Genomic DNA, 23561 nt, shown 5'->3' with positions numbered 1-23561 from the left:
CCGTGCAATTTAATTTTTCCTTCTATTATCATCTAAACTGGTTTCTGCAATAATTGATTCTGGCCAACAAAATCTATTTGAATGCTAAACTATATAAGGTAGAAAGCCTAAATCTCTGTATTTAAGTCTTCTACATTATTTTCCATGGTAGTAGGGTAGCTAACAATACACCTCAAACTAGCATTTTAATATGGTAGTTTTGTGCTTAGTTTGTTTGGATTATATTTTCAAATTTTACATTACCATTTCCAATTAAGACAATGACAGCATTTTTTGACTAAATTCAGTGAAAACTGAAAAAAAGGTTTGTTATTTTTGTTTTACACTTACACAGATGCAAGCAAATTTTCACCCAATGAAAAGCTCAACTATAAACTCTTTAAAACAAATTAAAACATTTCAGAGCAGAATTCAAAATGTCACAGGCTTTTAAGCAATGAAGATTGAGGAAAGAATGAATGAATATTTGCCTAAAAGCTTGGGTGAGAGATGTTTCTCCATTGTGAGAAGTATTGCTGAGATTTGCTTTACATTTCATCACAATGAGCTCAGCATAACTATAACGATTTGCAAACTCATTACAGCTCTGACAGGAACACTAGCACAGTCAATTATTTCATCCATAATGCCAGAAAAATGAAAAAGAAAAAGAAAAAGAAAAAGAAAAAGAAAAAGAAAAAGAAAAAGAAAAAGAAAAAGAAAAAGAAAAAGAAAAAGAAAAAGAAAAAGAAAAAGAAAAAGAAAAAGAAAAAGAAAAAGAGAGAGAGAGAGAGAAAGAAAAAGAAAGAAAGAAGGAAAGAAGGAAAGAAGGAAAGAAGGAAAGAAGCAAAGAAAGAAAGAAAGAAAGAAAGAAAGAAAGAAAGAAAGACAAGCATGAGACATGCAATTCAAATGAAGTCTTTGGATACTTGTGGGTTCATGGTTTTATCAGTTTCACTAGTTGTACCTGTGGTGCCTGGATTTAAATTTAAGTGTATTTTTGCCTCGTAGCTTTCATGAGTGTCTTGGCTTATTTTTTTAAGAATAAGAACATCATGAGTTCCTCAATTTGCTAGTTAAAGCAGAAGAATGACAGAAGTCTCAAAAACTAAGGAAAAAGAAATTATAAAATTGTTAAAATGCAAGATACCTATCTTGCGCATTTACACTTTGCTACAGAAGACAGAAAAAATTATTCAGTGCAACACACATATTTTGAGTATATACTTGCTTTGAGCTTAGCAAGAAATTTCACACAAGGAGGGAAGATGATTAATGATGAATATATAAGAAAAAACCCTTTCCATATCCAAACAAACCTTTCCTGGAAATTTTTGTTATCATTCTGCAAGGGCAGTAAGAAAGGTTATTCTTTCCTGTAATACAAGACCTGTAAAAAATGCAGCTGCCTCAGAGAAAGAGGGAAATAAATATATATAAATTGTCTGAAAGCAGTTGGTGCAGATTTCTGAGAGCCACTGGATCTGGGTTTTGCTTCAAGAGTGTGTGCAGTCACAGAAAAATGCTCCATAAAAATTCACTTATTTATGCCAAAATATCAGCAAACTTAATGATCAATCACTTTGAACCTGCATGATGTTGCATGTCACAAGTTTGGATACACTTTTCACTCTCTTCAGTAAATTATATTTCAAATTTTAAGCTTGAAAGATGCTGGTAGTGTTCCAGTTCCTATATATGTGACTTCCAAAATAAAGCAACCTGACATGAGTCATGATTTCTACACAGTGTGAATTCAGAAATAAAAGATTAGAGAGCGGGTCTCCCAGGACCAACAGGCCTACGGAACCTCACAGGTTACTTTCTCTAGATCTGAGTTAAAAGGCAGCATTTCAAGTGTTTCAAAGAATGTCTTTGACTTCTGTAAAGATAAAATTCACTTTCTTTTAAGGAGAGTCATCAAACTGCCATGCATTAAATGTTCTTTACAAACATTTGAAGAGATACAAATTGAATACTTTTTTTTTTGTCTTGTTCCTACCTACTTGTCTGTTGTTTTGCTCTCTTTTATATGCAGACATGAATAGATGAACTAGAGAAGAGCACACAGTCAGTAGTGCTATGAAACATCATAGTTTTCTTCCTAATCCTCATTTAATATGTGAGCTAACAATAGAAGAAAAATTGACATTAAGGGTTATGCTTATTAAGAGAAATACAGCAAGAAAGCAGTTCTCCTATTTACTGTTGGATAGAATCAAATACAGCTGGTTTGAAAAGCTTTGGTTTAGTCACACAGTCTTTTGCATCAGTGTTGTCTCAAATTTGTCTTGCATTTCTATTTGCATAGTAGGTGACTACAGTGCCTACATAATGTTTTGATGCAGTTTAGGGTAATTAGTCTTTCAAGGTTTATTTAGTTGGGATTGATGATGATTTCAGGCTAACATGCTCTCCCCAGACAATTCAGAGTATTGCCTCAGAGTTAGCCTCTCTATAGATTTGGGAAGTCTTGATGCATGCGAAAATTTACCACATGCATGTATTTTCTCAACATTACAGCTTTTCTTGGCAGAGATGATGGTTTTAAGTATGAAGACTGGAAGCCAGACTTGTGGTTCGGTGTTGCTGAAATTCTTTTTGTACTGACCAAACGAGTGTTGGTGGTCTATGTACATTACTCCCCATTACATTTGGAGCTGTTGAGGAGATGAGGGTCACAGCAGCTGCTACCCACAGAGAAAACACTTCCTTCACCTTCATTTGAACTCTGTTCTTTCTACCTCTCATCTTACTGACATCCAGTGCAGGAGGCATTTGTGACAATGACCCAGGACCAAAACATGACATTGTACATGATTGTCACATTTACCTGCTAGCAATCTGTGGTTTGATTGTAATTCCATCATAACCCTAATCCTAACCAGTATTTCAAATTGAAGCATGTTGATGCTTTGTTGGGAGGACAAAAATTTCTAGTTTGTACCAAAGCTCATCTAAGTAGCCTAACTATGCAGGTGGAAAGACTGACCTATGAAAGGGTGTCTCAGTGTTGACTGCATATACAAATGTAGAGCTCCAGGTTTGGAACTTCAGCTGGGCCTTGGCTGTGTCACTGGAAGCAGTGTCATAGCACACAAACATCTTCCCAAGCAAGGCTCAGGGAAGGGTCGGGCTGACATCACTGACAAATGATGAATTGATAATGCTTTCATGATAGCAATTCTTTCAATATCAGGCAAGATAATAATATTTTACTTCTACCAAGCTAAAAATCATGCAACAGGCTCTTCATTAGCAGGAATTATGGGTTTCAGAAAGAGCACTCTCTGATTATGTATTATTGTATTTATGATGGTGTTATTCTGTCTTTAAGGGTTTGCAAATGTCCTTTCCTTGAGGCATAATTTAGAGGGTTATTTGAACTTACAATAAAAGCTTTTAGAACTGCACTTTTCAGTGGTACAGTGAGGTTATCTGTAAATGCTACCTTTTGTTTTGTCTCTGTGTTCAAAGGTTCATAATGACAAGGTTGGCAATTTTCAAAATATTATGTAAAAGTGAGTTCTGAGCTGCAGTCTTATGAACTCAATTACAATTTTGTAAAATTCATTGTGCGAATATAATGTAGCCCAGACATAGATTCCTGAGAGATTAAAAAACCTGTCCAGAAGCTATTTATTCTTTAACAAGTAATAATGTTAAATGTGAAGATTGAGTCATTAATGTATGAGTAACACATTCTGTGAAGTTTATTACGAAACCTTTTTCAGGTTATTATGATTTCCCCTTATGCAGAGGTATGAAACCAGTCAGACATCTATTGTATGAATGACTTGGCAGAAAGCATGGTTTGACTGAAATAATATAACAAGGTAGATGCCATTAAAATTCTTCAGCTTTGTTCATTGTCTAAGTTGTCTAAGTGGGGTGAAGATGGAAGAAAAGAGACTTATTAATAAAGCACTAATGCTAAAATTAAAAATAATAAATTATTATTTTTATTATTACTACTACTACTATTATTATTGTTATGTAAATTGTTGGTTGCTATACATTCAGGGAAAGCTGAACCCGTGATTTGAAAAACACTGCTAACCTAATTCTAGTACCATTTGCATTAGTTGTCTGATCAGCACACTGAATTTTATCGTGAGTCATAGGTTACAGGTTTTACAAAGTGCAAGGAAAAAAGTTCTCATCATCGACTAAAGGACTAGCTCAATTCTGAACTAAGGGAGCAAGGTGAAATCTTATTAGTTACTACATGGCTCTATCCCATTCTAATCAAATCCTAAACCTAAATGAACCAAGCAGTCACTTGTTCCTGAGAATTGTAATAATTTCTTTGACTATTCACGATGAATTAAGTCTCAGATGAATAATTTATTAACTGGATCTCTGCTGACTACAAAAATATTACAGGCATCTTACTCACAAGCAGTTGCATATACTTAAATGCATATATTAAGCATTTTAATTTCATACTGAGTCCTACCTGAAATAATTTATATGGACTACCCACTTCCTCAAAAGCACTGGTTCCAAAATAACAGCTTTTTCTTATAGCCAATCCTACCTCATGCCACAGACTGAATGATTGCTCAAGAAACCAAAACCAAAGAAATCCAAATCAAACCAAAAACCCACAAAACTATACACAAACTGAAAATCTCATAAGTCCAAATAATACTGTCCTAAACATGTCCCTGACATGTTTTTTTAACCACAATATGAAAATGAATCTTAATCTTTTTGTATTCCTTAGCCTAGCTCCAGATTTAACTCTGGTACAATATAATGGAAGTGATGAAAAGTCACTTTTCGTACTACTTCCTTTCATGTAGAAGCCCTAAAGTTTAGTTTAGCTGGGGAACACTTCTAAACTCAGAATTTACTGCATCACAGAACTGTCTACATTTTAAAATCCTAACCAAATTTTACCTCTTGTAATCACACCACCATTAGAAACCTAATATTGTATACATGTCAGAAACCAGGGAAAATGTCCTGGAAATATCCAGAAATAATATTACGCTAGATACTAAAGGAACCAGCCATAAGCCTAGGTTGACTAAGCTGTCTAGATCCTAAAATAACAGGAGCTGCTCAGACCTTTCATATCCAGAAGAGTGAATGCTACTTCCATATCCAGAAAAGTGAATATACTTCCAAAGTACTATGCTAGAATTTTATATACTAATATAGGATTATAATTATAGAAGTGGGTTTATTTCTAGAGAAATTATTCAAATCCATCAAATTTTAGGACCTTTAAGACAGGTTAGCAAACCTACCTACACTATAGCTCAGTCCTTTCTCCGTTCAGGATTACTGAATCCCTAATTGAGAGACCTTAGTTTTTCCTAAGCAAATCACGTCAGGTTTGCCTTTCCCCCTGCAGAACCAGGTGTAAGAGTCAGGAAGAAAACTTCTGGGAATCCAGCAGCAACTGCAGTTCGTGTGTTCCCTGGCACTCCCAGGCAAATCCTGTATCTAGACCTAACCCTAATCCTTTCTGTATTGCTTGTTCACTTGCACCAAAGTCGAGAGAGGCTTGATGCCTACAAGCAGGTCACTAAGAAAAATCTGCCTGCTCCTGCCTGCACCCTCCAGATAACCCCGCTGCCAGCCCACAGCAGCTGTCATGTACTGGCACAGGCCACTTGTATGTAGAAAAGGTTTGAGGATACAAACCAGCTACATGTATCTCAAGAGCTGCCTCTTGTATTCTGCTTGTCCTTTCTTCCTTAGTCATCTGTCTGTTTCTGTGTGGAGAATGCCTTACAGTACCTCCTGTGTCTGCCACAGCTCTATTAGCAAGGCAACAGTTTTCAACAAAATAAAAAAAAAAACAGCCGTAAAAAGAAGAGGAATGAGCTTCAAATAAAATAAATAAGCACTGGATTCAAGCAGCAAGGAATATTTAGTCTAGACACTAAAAAACTTTTTCGTGGTGTGAATAGCTAATTACCAAAATAAACTCTTGAGGTGATGCTGTTGTGTCTCTGAAAAATTGGCAAGTTTCTATGCAGGAAAACAACAGGCTCATGAGGAGATCTCATAGTTCCTCTTGACTTGGTTTCCTGTGATTTTTGTCTAAATAACAGAGTCAGGTGATGCCAAAGAGAACTACTATAGCCAAACATAAATCTCTCCTTCCCATTAGACTGAGGAGGAGGCCATCTCTAGATTCCCACAGCGAACAGGGCTGTGTCCCAGATAAGCTTCATGTCTGAATAATCCAGTTGTTTTCTTTTGAAGTATCAAGAATCAAATGTTTCTGATACTTTTTCACTGCTTTTTAATTTTGGGTCTATGCCTGGCATTACTTAGATACCAATCAGATCCAAACTATGAAATGCTTTAAAAGGACGAAATTTGTATCTTCTCTAGCATAACTGATGCACATCTTGAGGATGTTCCTATCTATTTGTTCACATTCTTTAAATGAGAAATGTGAGTTTCAGCGAACAACCCAACAATTCTATTACCCAGTTCTCTCACTAAAATAGATACTTTGATATCTTGCAGAGTATGCTCTGCAAGACTTTACAGTCCTGACAAGCCCTGCAACTTACACTAAATCAAGCCTGTTTTGTCAAACCAAGCATCTGGACAGGAGTGGCAAACAGCATGAAGCTGTTTCACTAAAATATAGAAAAAGAAAGTGTGCTAGAAGAAACTAAAAAAAAAAAAAAAAAATTAGGTACAGAACACAGATAGTTTAACCAAAAGTTTCAAAGGTATTTAAGAAGCTGACGGAAAAAAAAAAACCACAACCTTCAAATGTCTAGATGATTTATAGAAGCCATAAGATATTATGTTCTTTAGTGCTTAACATTGTAACTACCACATAATGCACTGCCTGATTGCAGAATTCCATGCAATTAATAAAAGTATTATTTCTTTCTTGTGCACTCTACTGATGTAGGAAGGAACAGTTAGCAGGAGTAATTTTCTAAGGGGTCTAATTAATATAAAATTAGTCTTGTTTAAGTTTCAGTGGTCAAATTCTGCTTATCAGAATAATTTTCCTAATTAGCTTGAGGCATACTTCTCTTCCTGCTGATGTTAAAAAAAAGTTTGGTCGTTGTTGGTTTTTTTTCCTGTGGATACTAATCTAACTCTAGGTGAGGTGTCAACCATTGTCCATTATCCTTTCTGAACATCTGTTAGTTTCACAGCCACCCTACTTTGTTCTTCATGAAGCAGGAAATCCATGGAGGGTTTGGCAGATCTATTCCTGCTGCCAAAACCACAGCTCAGTGAAAGAGGGCTGAAATGAGTCAAATTTTGATTTTCAAGAGGTTAAGAGCAGCAGGTCATAGCAAGACACCCTCCCTCCTTCTTCATTCCCAAGGGTGATATAGGTTCAAATTCTGCCCAATTTTAAATTTTCTTGCTTTTCTCATTCTCTCCCCCATCCCACAGTGGACCAGGGAGTGTCTGTAATCAGCTGTGGGTGCTTAGTTGCCAGCTGGGGTTAAAACATGACACTGTGGAAGCTTACACTAGATCCAGCTTTGCTGAATTAAGTAAAAAGGCAAAAAAGCCCCAAATCAGAAATGCCAACAAGTGGTAATAACTATTTAACCTTCTGAAGGAAATGAAAAAATTGTTTGACTGTGGTGCTGTTTGTCCTTTGAAACTGATCAGGACTTGATGAAATAGAAAAAATCAAAAAAATTTCCATGGCTCAATGAACCTTATGTGTGTATCTGTACAATTCCTTATAATGGTGATAAAAAAAAAAAAAAAAAGAACATTGCCATAGTGTTATCTCATCCTTGATGAAGAGTACAGTGGCAGAACATAACAAATTCTCTGTCCTCCAGAGACCTATAACATTCATGACCTGCCACTTGCATAATTCTAGCGCTTTAAAATCTGTTTTTAAATTCAGAATATTCTGTGATTCTGTTATAAATGTATCACTGTCAGATGTTACAAAAAGATGTCTGAAGTCTTGTATGTCCCTAACTGGTGAAAATTCATACAAATTTCAAGTTTAAACGCTGTTTCAGCTTCTCTAAAACACTGGTGTAGTGATGCCTCATAACTTTACTTTTTTAAAATTATCCCTTACAAATGCAGTAGCATTTCTAACATTGCTCTGAAACCAACAACTTGGAAGAATAATAAGAACAGTTCAGTATCTCAGTTCTCAAGTGGCACTTCACACTTCCCAGGAAGGGCTGTTTAGCACTCTAGAAATACAAGCAAGTATGTTCTTTTTCATTTAAACACACTCTGCTCATGTCCTTTAACAGGAAAACTGTTTGCCTTTCAAAGAAAACATTTGGTTAGATGCAACCACAAGATGTGTTTCTTTGATCACTATAAATAGCTGAGTTTTGTTTACAACGTGATTTAAGCTTTAGCACAGCTAAAAAGATGTCGTAGTGCAGCACATTCTTTGGGGATATTTTTATTTGAGTCTTCTCTAATATTCCTGAAAAATCAAACCCAAAGTCTGGAATTTCATCACCCTTATGAGGACTCCAGGTCTGCATAAGCACCTCAGGCCAGTTGCTGCCGCAAAGCATTGGTGGCAGAACATAGCTAAAGATGAGGTTTTGCCTGAAAGTGCCTTTGCTACTTCAAGTAGCAAAAATTGGTTGCCTGGTGGAGCATGTTGTTCACACAGTCAGGGTTAAAGTGGGTGCTAAGCTGTCGTCAGGAAGGAGTTTTTGTCTGGTCAGATGGGCAGAGAGGTATTTAGGGGGATAGTGGGAGGAAAGGCTACCTTTCTAATCTCTGCTCTGCTCTGCTCTGCTCTGCTTGTGGCACATTACAGATGTTGAGACCTTATTTTGAAAAGTCCTTATTCTGCTTTCTATTCTGCTTTCTGTTCCAAGAAAAAAAAAAAATGTGTCCCCAGATGATACATATATATGTGTTCAGATAATGTGAATAGCATGCTAAGCAAGGTATGTGCATTTGTCTGCTTTCTTTGCCCTCAAAAAACCAAAACATGTATGAGCAGGTTGTCAAAGGAGAATATATATAGGAAATAGAGGGAAGTATTGCTAAAAGTGCTGAGGACATTTCACTGAGTTTGCTTTTCTTACACCTGCAAACCACGCAGAGTTTTCTTTACATTTATTTGCAGCTCACTCACAAATGTTAATGTGAGCAAATATTCATGAATAAATCTAAATTGACGGCACACTACTGTTAAAGAAAATAAAGTTAAAGAATTCTGTGTTCCCAAAACTTGTCCCAGTAGGAAACGAGGATAATATGGAGATAACATATGTGATTAAAACTGTGGTGCCAATAGCAAACCCTGATGAACAGTACACAGTAAGTACTGGATTGCAGACAAAATTTTATGTCCTGATAATGCCCGTCACATGCCATGTGAGTACATCCAGCATGCTCCCCTCCTGAGCAGCTTACTATCTAACAAGCATATTTCATCAGAGTGTTCAGAAAAACTGAACATATATTTCAACACATTCACTGATGGTTTGTGAACTAAAAATGGCTACACTTGTCCTCTATGTTATTTTCAGTGAAACATTCACGAAATTCTTGTAAAGTTGCAGACCTCATCTGTCTTCTGCCAATGCAAAGGAAATGTAGATCATGCAACTAAAAATGTCATTTGCAAGGTACACCTTGGATTAGATTTTGTATAAAACTAAACATTCTTTATTGAGGGACTGGAAGCTTTTTTATTGTATTCACAACAGTACCTTGCAGCAAATGCTCATCTTTTCTCTACAACATTTTCCAGTTTCAGCAGGGACATAATTAGGCAGCATTACTAAACAGCTGAAGATAAGATATCCCTTGCTAGACACTTATCTGGTGACATTCATTATGAATAAACACATTTTCATTTCATTGTAAGGAATGTTGTTTTAAGAAAGATGCATATATATTGCTGTTAAATTGCAGCCTGAATAGTCATGATCTCTAGTTATTTTTGGGATGTATTATTTCCAATTTAGCAAATATTGTGTTGCAAGAGGATGAGGTTTGGAAAAGAACTGTCTAAAAATAGAACTGCTGATTCCACAATGGTCGTTACTTTACCCTCAGGCTTTATGCCTAACTGAGCAGCAGTGCTTGCTGAGGTGCCGATGCAATAACCTCATTGAATGTACTCTGCTATTTTGGGCTTATCACTTCAGCATCTATACAGATTCCAGCTTTGAAACCTGCCTCTCCTAAACTGCACATATAACAGCAAAAAGCCACATTCTGTGCTTGTCGTGTGTTTAAATAATTTCAGGACATAATGAAATACATGTGGGAGCACATCCATAAACAAAAGGGTTATGGAGAAGCTGTTATTAATGGAAGGGACCCTTTTCTAAACTACTGTGTTTGGGTTTCTGTTTTTTTTTCTCTGGTTTTTCAAAATATACTCAGTGCTATGCTCTGGTACCTTCCACAGACTATATTTAAAGCACCATAATCATAAATCATATGCTACTCGATACCCTCAGGCACAATCAGTTTTAATTCAATTGGTTAGCCTTGCTAAATGCTGCAAGGGTCTCAACCAGCCAGCTGAGGTGAGGTTTAGCCATCTGCTTTAAAAGAGTAGCAGCAGAAAAATACTAACAGAGCTGACATGCAAGTCTCTCAAGGAGAAAAGAAGCCTTGGGCTGCTAAATGTCAAAACTGCTTACTTCTCCACCCACCACAGTGCCGAGTCAGCTGTGGAGTTCAAAGATAAATGACCCACCGAGCCTAAATACAAGTGCTTTGGCAATTGGCTATGCCTGAAAAGAGGGTATTTTAATATCATGTTTCTTCCTTTATCAAATCCCTTGATAAAGGAAGCATTGAAGATTTGTTTCCAAATTAACAATGCATAAATGTACAAGCAAAACAGAATATCTGCAAAGTGCTGGTAGTCCCTTAGCTGCACTTCATTTTCTAGCAAATATATAGCTGAGCAGATGCAGGGGTGGCTTTGTGAGAGAGTTAAAATGTCTGCTGTGCTCCCTTCTAACCTCCCTGGGAAGGTGCTATGCAAACACTACACATTTTCCTTTAATTTCTTTGCTGTTTCCCCTCCCCACTGAGTGCAGACTCTCAGTACAGAGTGATTTGCAGGTTGGTTTGAAGCCTAGGACTCTTTCATCAACAGCCCCCAAACAGAAGTTAACCTAGACACAGGATCACTTCTAAAAATCCTGCACCATCATTACTGCTACTTGTTTCTTTCAGAAAACAGACATATCTTCTTTCAACCCAGGAGCACTTTCCTTGGAAGGATCCATGTATTTTTGCACCACATCGAGGAGAAAACTAAAATAAGTATTCCCTTTAAAAAAAAGAGCAAAAATAGGCTGCACAATGTAAAGAGAGGACAGGAAAAGAGGGTAAAGCATTCAGATGCTGCTCTGTGAGGGCTCACTATATTCTACAGGTATGTTGGGTGGATGTGTTAGGTAGCAATCCCAGTAGAGTCTAGTCTTTTAGGGATCCACTGAATCAGTCCCCAGACATGAGCAGAAAAAATCCTAAACTGGTCCACATGACAACAATTTTCCAGAAAGAGATCTTGCAGAGATAATTTTAGATCCTAGCAGTGGTGTAGACAGAGCTGCTCCAAGGGGCTCCAGAGACACTTGCTCTTGCCACTGCTGGGCAGGCAGACAGGCATTTGTTTCAGGCATAGACCTCTGATGAACCGCATTTGTATCTATCAGCTAGGTGCACTTCTTGTTTCATACACAACAACACCCTGCTGACTCAGACATTATGAATTTCAGCTTCCCTCATACTAAACTCTCCTTTTGAAGTGTGGTAGAGATACAGACATGCTACACCTTACAAGAATGCAATTGGTGTTATTTATAGCAAGAAAAAATTAAACTTTTTTTTTCCATGATCTCATGAATTCTTGACTTTCTAAAATCAATTACTAGTAGTGAATTTTTTATCTTATACATATATTATTTCTAGTAGTAGATGCTGTAGAGAGATGCCGGGTTTCCAATACAGCCCTATGTTCACTTAATTATGAACAAAAACTATTTGGCATCTTACACTCTACATCCATGGTCTTGTTCTCAAAATTACTTCTTTTTAAATAAAAATTTTAGCAGATATCTGCCTATTCGAGCAAAATAAACAAAAAGTCTTCCATGAGCAGCATTTTCTTCACACTTTTAGAGCACCTTTAACCCAAAAATCTCATGAACCTTTTCCAAATACTGGTCAAGTATTGCAATGGATCTATAAGACTGCATTAAGACTAACACCGCCAGTGCTTGTAGAAGACTGCTGATGTTCATAGGTAGCTGGTCCTTCAGCAGCAATTTCTCCTTTAAGTGTCAACTATAGTTCCCTGTGAATGCTAGTGGAGTTGTGACTAACTCTCACAGCCAAGGAGGGAGATGAAAATGTGAATTTGAAAGTTGTTTGAATTAAGGCATGAAATCCAAAACAATGAAAAATTATTAAATTAAAATTTTGAACTCCAGTTGTCTTGATCCAAGTTCAGTATTCATTTATAAGCACAGTTCATAAATAATTTAAACAGAAAAATTATTGTGCATTATATTACTTGTGTTGTCCCTAGCTCAACACAGTATAAGAGCAAAGTTTGCTAGCAAGTCTCAAGTAAAAATGGTGTTTTAGAGATATATGACATTTCTGCTGTGTTTTTTATGATTGAAAGAGGTTTGAATCCATCATACTTAGATTTTGCATAACCGTTACACCCACTGCATTGTTATTTGCTAAATATAATCCATCATCAAAATATTCCAATTCTTTAAACCATTCCCTGTGCTCAGAGACTGAGTTGATGTATGGCAGAATGGAACTCTGAAATACTGCTGAAGTCACCTTTTAAATTAATTCAGGATTTCCTGATATATAACTCAGAGAAAGTACAATTGTGGTGACGGTACCTTTGTGTCTGAACCTAGGCAGTAATCATAGGAAATATGTTACCTGTCCTAACAATTTTATTTTATTTTATTTTATTTTATTTTATTTTATTTTATTTTATTTTATTTTATTTTATTTTATTTTATTTTATTTTATTTTATTTTATTTTATTTTATTTTATTTTATCTAATTTCCTTTCTAGTAATTTTACCCTTACCTTTGTGAAACTATGTGGTTTATGCATCTTCTGTACTTCTAGATTGTTTACATTACCCACCTAAGAAATTTGGTCGCTATAAAAGCAATAAAAAAATATTTTCTCTCCAGGATGTTTCTTAGTTGGATAAGAAACTGCCTGGAAGATCCAGGATTCTGAACAGAGGGAACTCCCTTATTCTTAATGACAAAGTTATGAACCCTAAGTTCATTTTCTACATCACGATCCCATGACAACATCTACACTTACTCTATCTGTCACTTTGTATTAATAAGTGCTTCCTTAGCTCAGATTTCTGAAGTATTCATTCACTCTGATCAAGAGCATAAAATAGCTCTTATCATTTATTTAATAATAGCCCTTGTCTATTAATCAAGAGCTTCACACTTTCTATTGGCTATCAAATACAAAGAATTCAAGGTTCACCTGAGATATCTGTGTCAGACCAAATAATTTTCTCCCATAAGGAGCACAACAGTAGCAAATTTAAGTTCCCAGACAAACTAAATATTTCAATCATCATAATTTAATACTAATGGAGAAACCTAGTATCTTGAAATTTTTTTTTGTCTAAATTAGATTTTTAGTGCTTCTTTTATTGAATCAGAAGAATAGAGAAACGGGTTTTAAAACCATATTTGTTTGCAATATTAATCTACAGAGACAAAACTCTTATAAAGTTTGTTAACCAGGATACAATTTCACCTTAATTACAGGTTTAATTTACAAAAGACTATGCACTAAAGTCTGGATCCCACCTGGAAACTTAGAATGTAACAACTCCAAATCTACAACACCCCCAAGTATTAGTTAAGAAGGATAGTCATTAACATAGTCTGTTTACTGTCTGAACAGGAGATGGCTCCAGATAGCCATACCCAAGGGGCACTTGCATTTTCTAAGTGCAATGTAACATTATCATGAAGTTATAAATGATAAGAAATCTTGCTGAGGTGCGATGCAATCTGGAAAAATGAATGCAAAAAGATGTTTGTCTCCAGATCCAGATCACTTGAATTGTGAGCAGTGTCCAGAACTCAGGAATTGAAAAAGAGGTAGTGATCCTTGGCAACCTATTTGTTTCTAAATTTGGTAACTCTGTTAATATCCAGGTTACAGAAAATACACATTTAGTTTGCATTAAACAGTTGTTTGACTTTGAAGGTGAGTTCAAGGAACTACCAAAATATATGGCATTCCACCCATAGCAGGGTGATGATCTCAAAAACATAGAATACTGTGTATCTTGTCTTAGATTCCAACTTTCTAGCATTCCAGAATATTAAAAAAAAATCTTCTTTACTTTTTCAAAAGGAACAGATTTTAAACACAGTTACACCTAGTCTATTTTAACAGAGCTAGCAAAAAAAATAAAAAAAGGTATGGCTCCTATCTCTGAGGCAACTAATATCCAAGTTCCATAATATAAGAAAATTTGAACTCCTCCATGGATCCAGCAGGTGTGCTGAAAATACACATTTTCCTTGAACTGTCTCACAATTTTCATGAAAATATGGCAATATGGCAGCTGCTTTGGTGATTTTTAGGAGTTCAGATCAGACATATCAGTATATGGAGCCTGTGTATCTAATTGAGGACCTTGGATCCCATCAGGCCAAAATCTTTTTGTGGATGTGGCAATACAGATATGGCAGAGAAAGGAGCTGTATTCTTTAATGCCCTCCACTATCATTTTAACAATCAAGAAAAGCGTGAGACCGTCCTTTGTATATTTTTATATGCACCTGTTTTGACAGCACATACCACAATGAGACAAGGGAAGGATGAACAAAAGGAGATTCATATTCTGACTTGCAACCGGGCTTTTTGGGTATGAAAAAGAGTGGAATGGATGTGGAAATGGGCTGCAGTCATGAAGCTGTGGAATCAGCAATTTGTTTAGCTCTCACAAAGCCCATGACAAAACATTCATTGACTTGATGCAAATGTTTTAGCCCCAAGTAACACACAACAATACTCTGCAGTGTCTTTATTATGGGGAAAAAATTTCTGTGCTGAAAAAGCAAAACACTTAATACCATTTTCAGAAAAAATGTCTTTGCGATGCCTAACACTAGTTAATTTAGAAAATAACTCCAGCTGTGCTGTCTCTGTTCCCCAGTCAGCTGAAATCCCTTTTGAGCTTGTTGACGTGATAACTTGTGCCTGAAAACATTGTTTCTTCCCCTGTTCCATTTCCTTGAGCTTTAGATTCAAAATGCAAATATATGGAAAACAGCACATATACTGTTTACAGTAAGCAGCAAGAAACCTTCATTAGTTTACTTTTTTGAACAAAAAAGGAAGGTTGGTCAGTCTACGGTTAGGCAAGAAACTCAGCTGAGAGTTCAGCTCCCACACAATTTTCTGTTTCATTTCCATGCTCCTCTGTAAATCATTTAACATACAGCACATTGGCACTGCATCATATTTCACTTCGTGGAATAAAAAGAATAATCACTGCTTGGATGAGAAGCCAGAGTAGCAAGGATGCAAGTGAAAAATAGCTGGAAAAGGGTTAGTTCAGGTCAAAGAGCTGTTACACCAGCTAGCACACAGCATCTGAGTCAACTGCTGACACCGAGAAATTTGGAAGATAAACAGGGGCCTCATATAGAAACAGGGAAAGAAAATGAGTTTAGAAAAGGCCACGAGGAAACTCTGTAAGTATTCTGCCATCAAAAAATGATTCTGTAGCATATTGGAAAGGACCATACTAAATGACTTTTTCAGTGAGGTACAGTCGATGAAATTTTTAGTAGTTTTCTGCAAAAATGAAAGAACAACCTTAAAAAAAAAAACGGATGGGGATAGCTACAAAATGTATCTTCTGCCCAAGTATACTGAAAGGAACTTGGTGTCTGTGGAAGAAAAAAATTATTCAAACATCATAAGTTACCAATTTATGAAGTTCCTTCACCAAAACCACCATACCACAGAGTAAACTATAACCTATGGGCTTGCATGGGCATGCATGGGTATACATTTACATATGTATAGAATACCTATGTGTAGTATAGTACACCTATGTATAGAATACTTTTTACCTAGGAGTGTAGTGTTTAGACATCCATAGAGAAGATAAAAATTGCAATATTTCTTCTTTGGGTAACTGGGACAAGGCACATGTTTTAGCAAAGAAATTACATGAAAAAAAAAAGAGTCCAAATGAAAGGTTGAAGAAGCTATCAAAGACATATACCAAAGAAAAAGATGAGTTACAATAAATTTGTGTGTCTATTCTACATGACTTACAGAAAAACAAATGAAGTAGGGGAGTAAAAATGACATTATTTTAAGACAGTCTCAGGATTTTGTCAAAGACATGTAATATTTCTGACCTCAATTTTCTTTATTTAAAATCATTTCTTTGAGGAGCATTCAGGTCACAGTTCAAGTTTCTTGTTGAGTAACCACAAACTAGTAAATGTAATTTCGGGGGAAAAAAAAAAAAAAAAAAAAAGCTGAGATTTCCAAGGTGCTTCTCCAATGTAAATTAAAAAAGAAAAAAAAAAGTTACATTCACAGTATCTGTGACATTTGGTGATCTCCCAAGTTTCTTCACCTCCTACAGCAAAAGATACGTAACAACCTGAATGTGAAAGGCATTACATTTAAAATACAAAACTCTCTTTGTTCTTCATCTTAAGGTTTTAGTGGAAACCTTCGTAGCTCCATCTCATCTGATTCCTTCCTCCAAGTCAAAGGGAACACAGTTTATTTACTCACAGGGACTATTACCCTGAAGCTGTGAATTGGCCAGGGATGAAGCCTACTCTGGAGTAGTACTCCTCCAGCACTGTGGAATTCCTTGCTTGAAAAAATGCATCACTACTCATGACTCCCACACAATTTTCCTTTTCCTCATATGCCAAATTTAAAAGCAGAAACTCATAACCAAATTGGCATCAAAACAACTATTCCTCCGGAATTTGCATGTTAAATACTGAATGCTTTCATGTCAAAATGAGAATACAACTTGAGAAGAAAACTGCTGACACATTGCAGGCCTGACTCTAATTGTGCTGATCTTATGGAAACAATGTCCCACTAAGACACTGTGCCTGTGCAGCACATCCCATGATGTGCATTCCAGGCAGCTTTCCTTGAGTCAAAAAAAGGAAATGTGTGCAGGACTCTTTCATACAGCATGCAGAGACAGCCCTTCCCAGCAAATATACTTGCTTCAATGCAGGGTGCTTTTGCAGAGTGTTTAATTCAGCTTTATGAAGAGTCTTCCAACCCATCCAACGGCCAGGGTCTGAAAGACAAATGCACTGGACTTCTATACTGCTTTGTGGTTAAATGTGCTTCTTATGCTAGACATTTGTCCTAGGAAGTGACTAAAGGGCTTCCAGGAGCTGAAGACATCCATTTTTTGTTTGTCTTTCAAAGTTACAGAGACACTACTGGTTCTCCACACAAGATTTATGAAATATGAACTCACAAACCTGAATGGTAAAGAAAGCCAGGAGCAGAAAAAAAGATTAAATCCACATACTGAATATTTACCTAAAACAGCTAAGGTGCTTGACATGAGAATTACTGATTTTAAGACTAGGGAAATAAAGGACAGTACTTGAATACATTAGTGTAGGAACAGGTAGAGAACAATATCTGGAATGGAATTTATTTCTATTTTTATTCTTATTTTTCAAGGCATTGTATTCCTGAATTCTTTTTTGAAAAAAGAAAAGCCAAAGCTGGATCAGACTAAGGCCTTTTCTGTAGTCACTCTCAGTACAGAAAAAGCAGGGATTTTTCCACCATATTTTGCTGCAAGGTTGCCATCAAGACAGCAGCATATATCCTTTAATACAATTTAACAAGGCCTATTATCTTGCCATTTATCATAGATATCTCTCTGACAACACAAAGCACATATTTCATTTAATGTAAGAAGCAGCTTTACAGCAAGGCCCAACTTAGTGCACCTCCTGCAGTTAGCAACAAAAAACTTCCAAATTGTTTCTCAGATACCACTGATATTTCATAAGAACACAGGATTTTACTAATTGCCATCCTGTTGAGTGACTTTTTCCTGAAGAACAAGACATAGAAATCGTTGCTCTGATACCAGCATCATCACCAATTCTTATTGACATCAGTAAGTGCCCTGAGACCTTCAATATTCACAGGTTAGCTGAAGTCATTAGTCACAGCAGATCATATTGTTGCTGTTAGTCATTGATTTTCTATTTACGCTTAATGGTAAATTTAGCACTTACCAAAGCTGCCAAGTTAGCAGCATTGACTAGAAAACTGTAGTAACTTCAGAAATGAAAGAAAAAATAAATAACACAGTCCAAATTTTTCCACATTGCCAATATTTGCTCCTTGGAGCATGTCTGAAGAAAAAGCATCCTCTACATTACTACTCAGTTCACTTTGGTCTCTATAGAGACAGCCCAGAAAAGTGCTAAAATATGGCAAGATTTCAAAACCCTACAAAGATTCCTTAGTCATACTCTTATTTAATTTCCCTGATAAAACTCCATTAGCTGGTTATTTTTCTCCAAGAAGAATTCACATCTTATTAAAAGGACTTCTTTACTCTCATTCTACTTGATGCCATTGTCTCTGACCAAATTACTAGAATATGGAAGAGTGCAGAATATACTTTAATATGAAGCTTCTTTATTTGTGGGTGAGACTGCATTTGTGGCTTTATAAAATAACCAACCACAAAGACCGCTCAATCCTTTAGAAAAAAAAAAAAAAGGCCTATTTCACATTTTAAACCCTCAAACTTTACACTTTTGAATTCTCTCAAATAGCAGATTATCAAACATGATTAGCTTAAAAATTAGATCAGAAATTGTACTGGTAATAATTATATTTCTTTTCTAAAAAGTTATTTAATACAACTATGGTAAATCTTGGCTTTGAACAAAAGTGAAATCACAAACTCTTCTCTGACATAATATGATTATAAACATGACATAAAAATATTTATTAAAAAAAAATTAAAACCTAAGCTGGAAAGGATATCAAAGAGCTGGAAGAAATATGCTGCTTACAAAGACCTCCACCTTTATAAGGGAAGTCTTGTGAAAGAAAGAAAATAACCTTCTCTCCCCCCACCTTCCTCTCCCAAAGACCTTGTTTTCTTTTACTAGGAATAAGCAGCCTGATAAATTTTGCATTTTCATTTGCTAAGGTTGGCGTGGGACATTAAGCCAGGGAAAATTACATAATAAACTCACAGTCTGGCATTATTAGCAAACAAAAAATGCCATTCTATTAATGAAGCTTGGAAGATCTGAGGTATATAAAACCTAGCATCTACTACTAAAAACAATCCTGCCAGCGAAAGGCAGTATTTTTCTTAATGAATATTTTATCCAGAAGGCTCTCACTCCCCAAATTCCTGCAGCTGAAAACCTAAACAACTGAGGATGAAGTCAGGATGTAGAACAACAACAATAAAACCCCCAACCCCTCCCCAAACCTTTTTCAAAATTCCCAAATCCCAAATAAATGAAATGAGAACTTGTCAGAAATCATTCCTCTCTGTTGACTTCAGCAGAGTGTACTAACTAAATGCAAATGCTATCAGAATGTAGCAAAGAATTTTAACTTTCTTTTTCACAGGATAGAGAGAACTGACAGGGCCTCAGTTACTGTTTTCAGCTCCAAAGCACAACCCAGATGTTCTGGAGCATATTGAGAAATATCAGTTACTTCTAACTATTTCAGGAGCAACCTTTATTTTTTTCCTTTCCCCCTACCCACCACCCCTCTCATTTCCTGTGATACCTTTTGGTTGCAATTTTTAATGCTTTTTTGTATTGTTTATTAGAACTTTTTATAGAATGCTTTTCAGAGTGGGCAAGTTAGGGCTTGTAGAGTGTTTTCTATAGACCACTGAAGACTAAATTATCACTGTATCGGTTTGTGCTTTTGCAAGAACAGGAGTCCTCTCCTGGTGACATGACTAGTTCTAACAAGTCTTATCAGGAGGAACATAAAGAGGTAAAAAAGAAAGTCTCCAACATTTGCCTGCTAGGAGTCATAGGTGGAATAAAATAACTGGAACAGGAACACACAGACCTGTCAAGTGTCTTTTCTCTGGCTGACTGCTATGCATCACATTTTCCTTAGCCTTTGCCTGTTCCTCCCATTTTGATTCAGCCTCTGCTTTTCTTACAACCTACACCTGAGCAAAAATCCCTCTTCATACTCATGAAAATTTCTTTTTGCTCAAATTTTCTACTTTTACTTAAATGCTGTTATTGGTGATCTTGGATGATTTGGGGCTCTTTTGCAGTTCCAGTTCTAAACCCTATAAAATGGGGTGTAAATTCAATTAAACGTAATTAAAAATGCCCCATAGCAGAGAAAACAGAAGCCTGATATTCCAACATATTTCTACTACACTGGTGATGTACACCTACTGACTCTGGCTGTAGTCATACTATCACAATTGAGAGACATTAAGACCATTTTTAAAATCCTATAAATATTACAAACCATTTTACAGGGTTTTTTTCCATACAAATCACAACCTTGAACAGAGTTATTCCCATGAATACAAGATTATGTATAAGAAATACTAAAAGGACACAAATAATTGTAAGAAATAAGATGCTGATGATAATTGACATTAATGTATTATGCTAAAGCATGGTTATTTAAAATCAACAGACCTACAAATTGAGTATAGCCTTAGAAGACAAGTATAGAAACATAGACATTAAAATATCCTATTATTCACTCCTGCACAATTTTCTGAAAATCACACAACACAAAGTTTACCTAGATCTTTTGGTTTTGGATGAAAATGACCTCTTACTCAACTACATAACTTTCAGTACTACCATACGCTAGTGAACACAGAAGTAAATCTGCTTGAAAGTAGGAGATGCACATTTGATGATTTAGTGGAAGTTACTGTGTTGTATAGAACACTTTTAATCTAGCATGACTAATCATTTGACTGTGTTTATGTTCAGGGAGAAGAGCTACATCTCTTTGGACCTTCACCCTGACAGCCTCTATGCAGCCAAAGACTTTGCAGGAGGGTAATTTACTCGCTCTCAACACTGAGATGACCAGCACAGAGGGTGATTATTTGGTAGCAGTCAAGGGACCTATCCATACATACCTATATGTATCATTTGGCAGTGCTAGGATAGACAAAACATGACTATCTAAGAAAGCAGGATTAACCAACCTCACTTTGCTAGTGGGCGAGTGAGGAGTAGATCAGTGAGATGACTTCACATGCTAAGAGAAAGCAAAAAGTAATGCCAGAACTTCCAAACTCCTCAAGTCTTTTAACTTACTGATTTAATTTACAAATTTATCTTACCCCTACTTTCTTTTAACTTACCTTCAGGGTTGTTGTTTCCCACTGTGTTATCCCACCATATCAAGTGTGTCTCTCTCAGCCTGAAAGTAACACAAGAAAGCAAAATGTCGTGATGTACCTAATTTTCTAAAACCCTTTAAAATGTTGCTGGATGAGGGCGATGTTGATTTGTTGTTGGTAGTGTTCTAAAAATGCTCCATTCTCTTTTTGAAATGATATTTTTCAATGCAAACAGGGTAATTTATGAGTACTGCCAGTAAATTCTTAACTACATCAGGTTTTATGTATGGGTTTTCATCATGATGAACTAAGAGTTTAATAATACAGCTGTCTGAGCAGCTAAAGTTACAAGAACTTTAAAAGATGTCTTTCAGAAAAAGGTACCTTAAATCTTATGAAGGATAAAGCATAAAAAAAAAAATTGATGGAAAATAATGCATAGATCTTTGGCCCTGGACATTTGCCTTCTTTTCCTCTAAATTGCTTCTGATTTAAATGGAGGTATGAATGACAAGAGAAAATAATTCTGTGTCTGCTGCACAGTTCTGAAAGAAAATTCCTGGTTCAATTCAAGTGTTACTCAAGCCTATTACTCAAAGCCCCTTAACAGGGATTAACTAGTCCCCTTGAAGAATTTTTTTTTTCCCTTCTCTTCTCCTTTCCACTTTGAGGGAGAAATTACAACCTTTGTTTCAGGCATATCTAATTTTTCTCTTATAAGTACTGTAGATGATGTAGCGTAAATATTACTGCTTCACTAATTACCATGATCAGACAAATTCATCAAGAGTCATAGTGAGAGCAATTACATAAAAAACTAACCAGAGAGAGAATCATAGGCTCATAGAATCAAAGAATCCTTTAGGTTGGAAAAGACCATTAAGATCAATGACTCTGACCATTAATGTAGCACTGCCAAGTTTACCACTAAACCGCGTCTCTAAGAACCACATCTTCATGTCTTTTAATACTTCCAGGGATGTCGACTCAGACAGTTCCCTGGGCAGGTTGTTTCAGTACTTGGCAGCCCTTTCAGTGAAAAAATTTTTTCTGGTGTCCAACCTAAACCTCCCCTGACACAACTTGAGGCCATTTCCTCTTGTTCTGTCATTTGTTGCTTGGGAGCAGAGTCTGATGCCCACTTCACTACATCCTCCTTTCAGGTAGCTGCAAAGAACAATAAGGTCTTCCCTGAACCTCTTCTTCTCCAGACTAAACTCCCTCATTTTCCCCTGCTGCTCCTCACAGGACTTGTGCTCAGACCCTTCCCCAGCTTTGTTGCCCTTCTCTGGGCATGCTCCAGCACCTGAGTTTTTCTTATAGTGAGTGGCCCAGAAAGTGAACACAGTATTTGAGGTGTGGCCTCTCCAGTGCCCTGTACAGGGGGGCAATCACTGCCCTAGTCGTACCAGCATACTGTTGCTGATACAAGCCAGGATGCAATTGGCCTTCTTGGCCACCTGGACACATGTTGGATCATGCTCAGCTGGCTGCTGACTAGCACCCCAAGGTGCTTTTCTGTCTGACAGCTTTCCAGTCACTCAGCCTGTAGTGCTGTAGCACTTTCCCCCAGCCTGTTGTACTGCCTGGGGTTGTTGCGACTCAAGAGCAGGACCTGGAACTTGGTCTTGTTGAACCTCACGCTGTTGGTCTCAGGCCATTGATCCAGCCTGTCCAGATCCCTCTGCAGAGCCTTCCTGCCCCACTGCATATCAACACTCCAACTTTGTGTCATCTGCAAACTGAGTGAGGTTGCTCTCAATCCCCTCATCCAGATCATTGACAAATAAACAGGACTGGCCCCAGCACTGGTCCCTGTGGAACACCAGTAGTGGTCAGCTGCCAGCTCCATTCACTACCACTTTCTGGGCTTGGATTTCCAACCAGTTTTTTGCCCAGGGAACAGTTCACCCATCCAAGCCGTGAGCAGCCAGTTTTTCAAGGAGAATTTTGTGGAAAATGGCATAAAGGGGTTTACTAAAGTCTGGGTAGACACATCTGCAGCCTTTTCCAGCAAACAAAGTAGGAAAAATGTTTTTTCTCAAGCTGTTAGTTACCCATAATTAAGGAGAATTAATCAAAATTTTCAACTGCTTTCAAAAAAAAAAAAAAAGTGGTTCTAAATTTTGCCAGAATATATTCTATGTGCAGAATATAACTCACTTTCAGGTTAGCTTAATTTCAGAAAAACATTAACCTAGTTTTGCTTTCTGCTGTGTTTTT

This window comes from Chamaea fasciata, unplaced genomic scaffold (assembly GCF_029207755.1).
Source record: "Chamaea fasciata isolate MVZ Bird 193981 ecotype frontalis unplaced genomic scaffold, bChaFas1.0.hap1 SCAF_1, whole genome shotgun sequence".
NCBI lineage: Eukaryota > Metazoa > Chordata > Aves > Passeriformes > Sylviidae > Chamaea > Chamaea fasciata.
The sequence above is the reverse complement of the archived record's forward strand: the minus strand, read 5'-3'. Positions refer to the sequence as shown.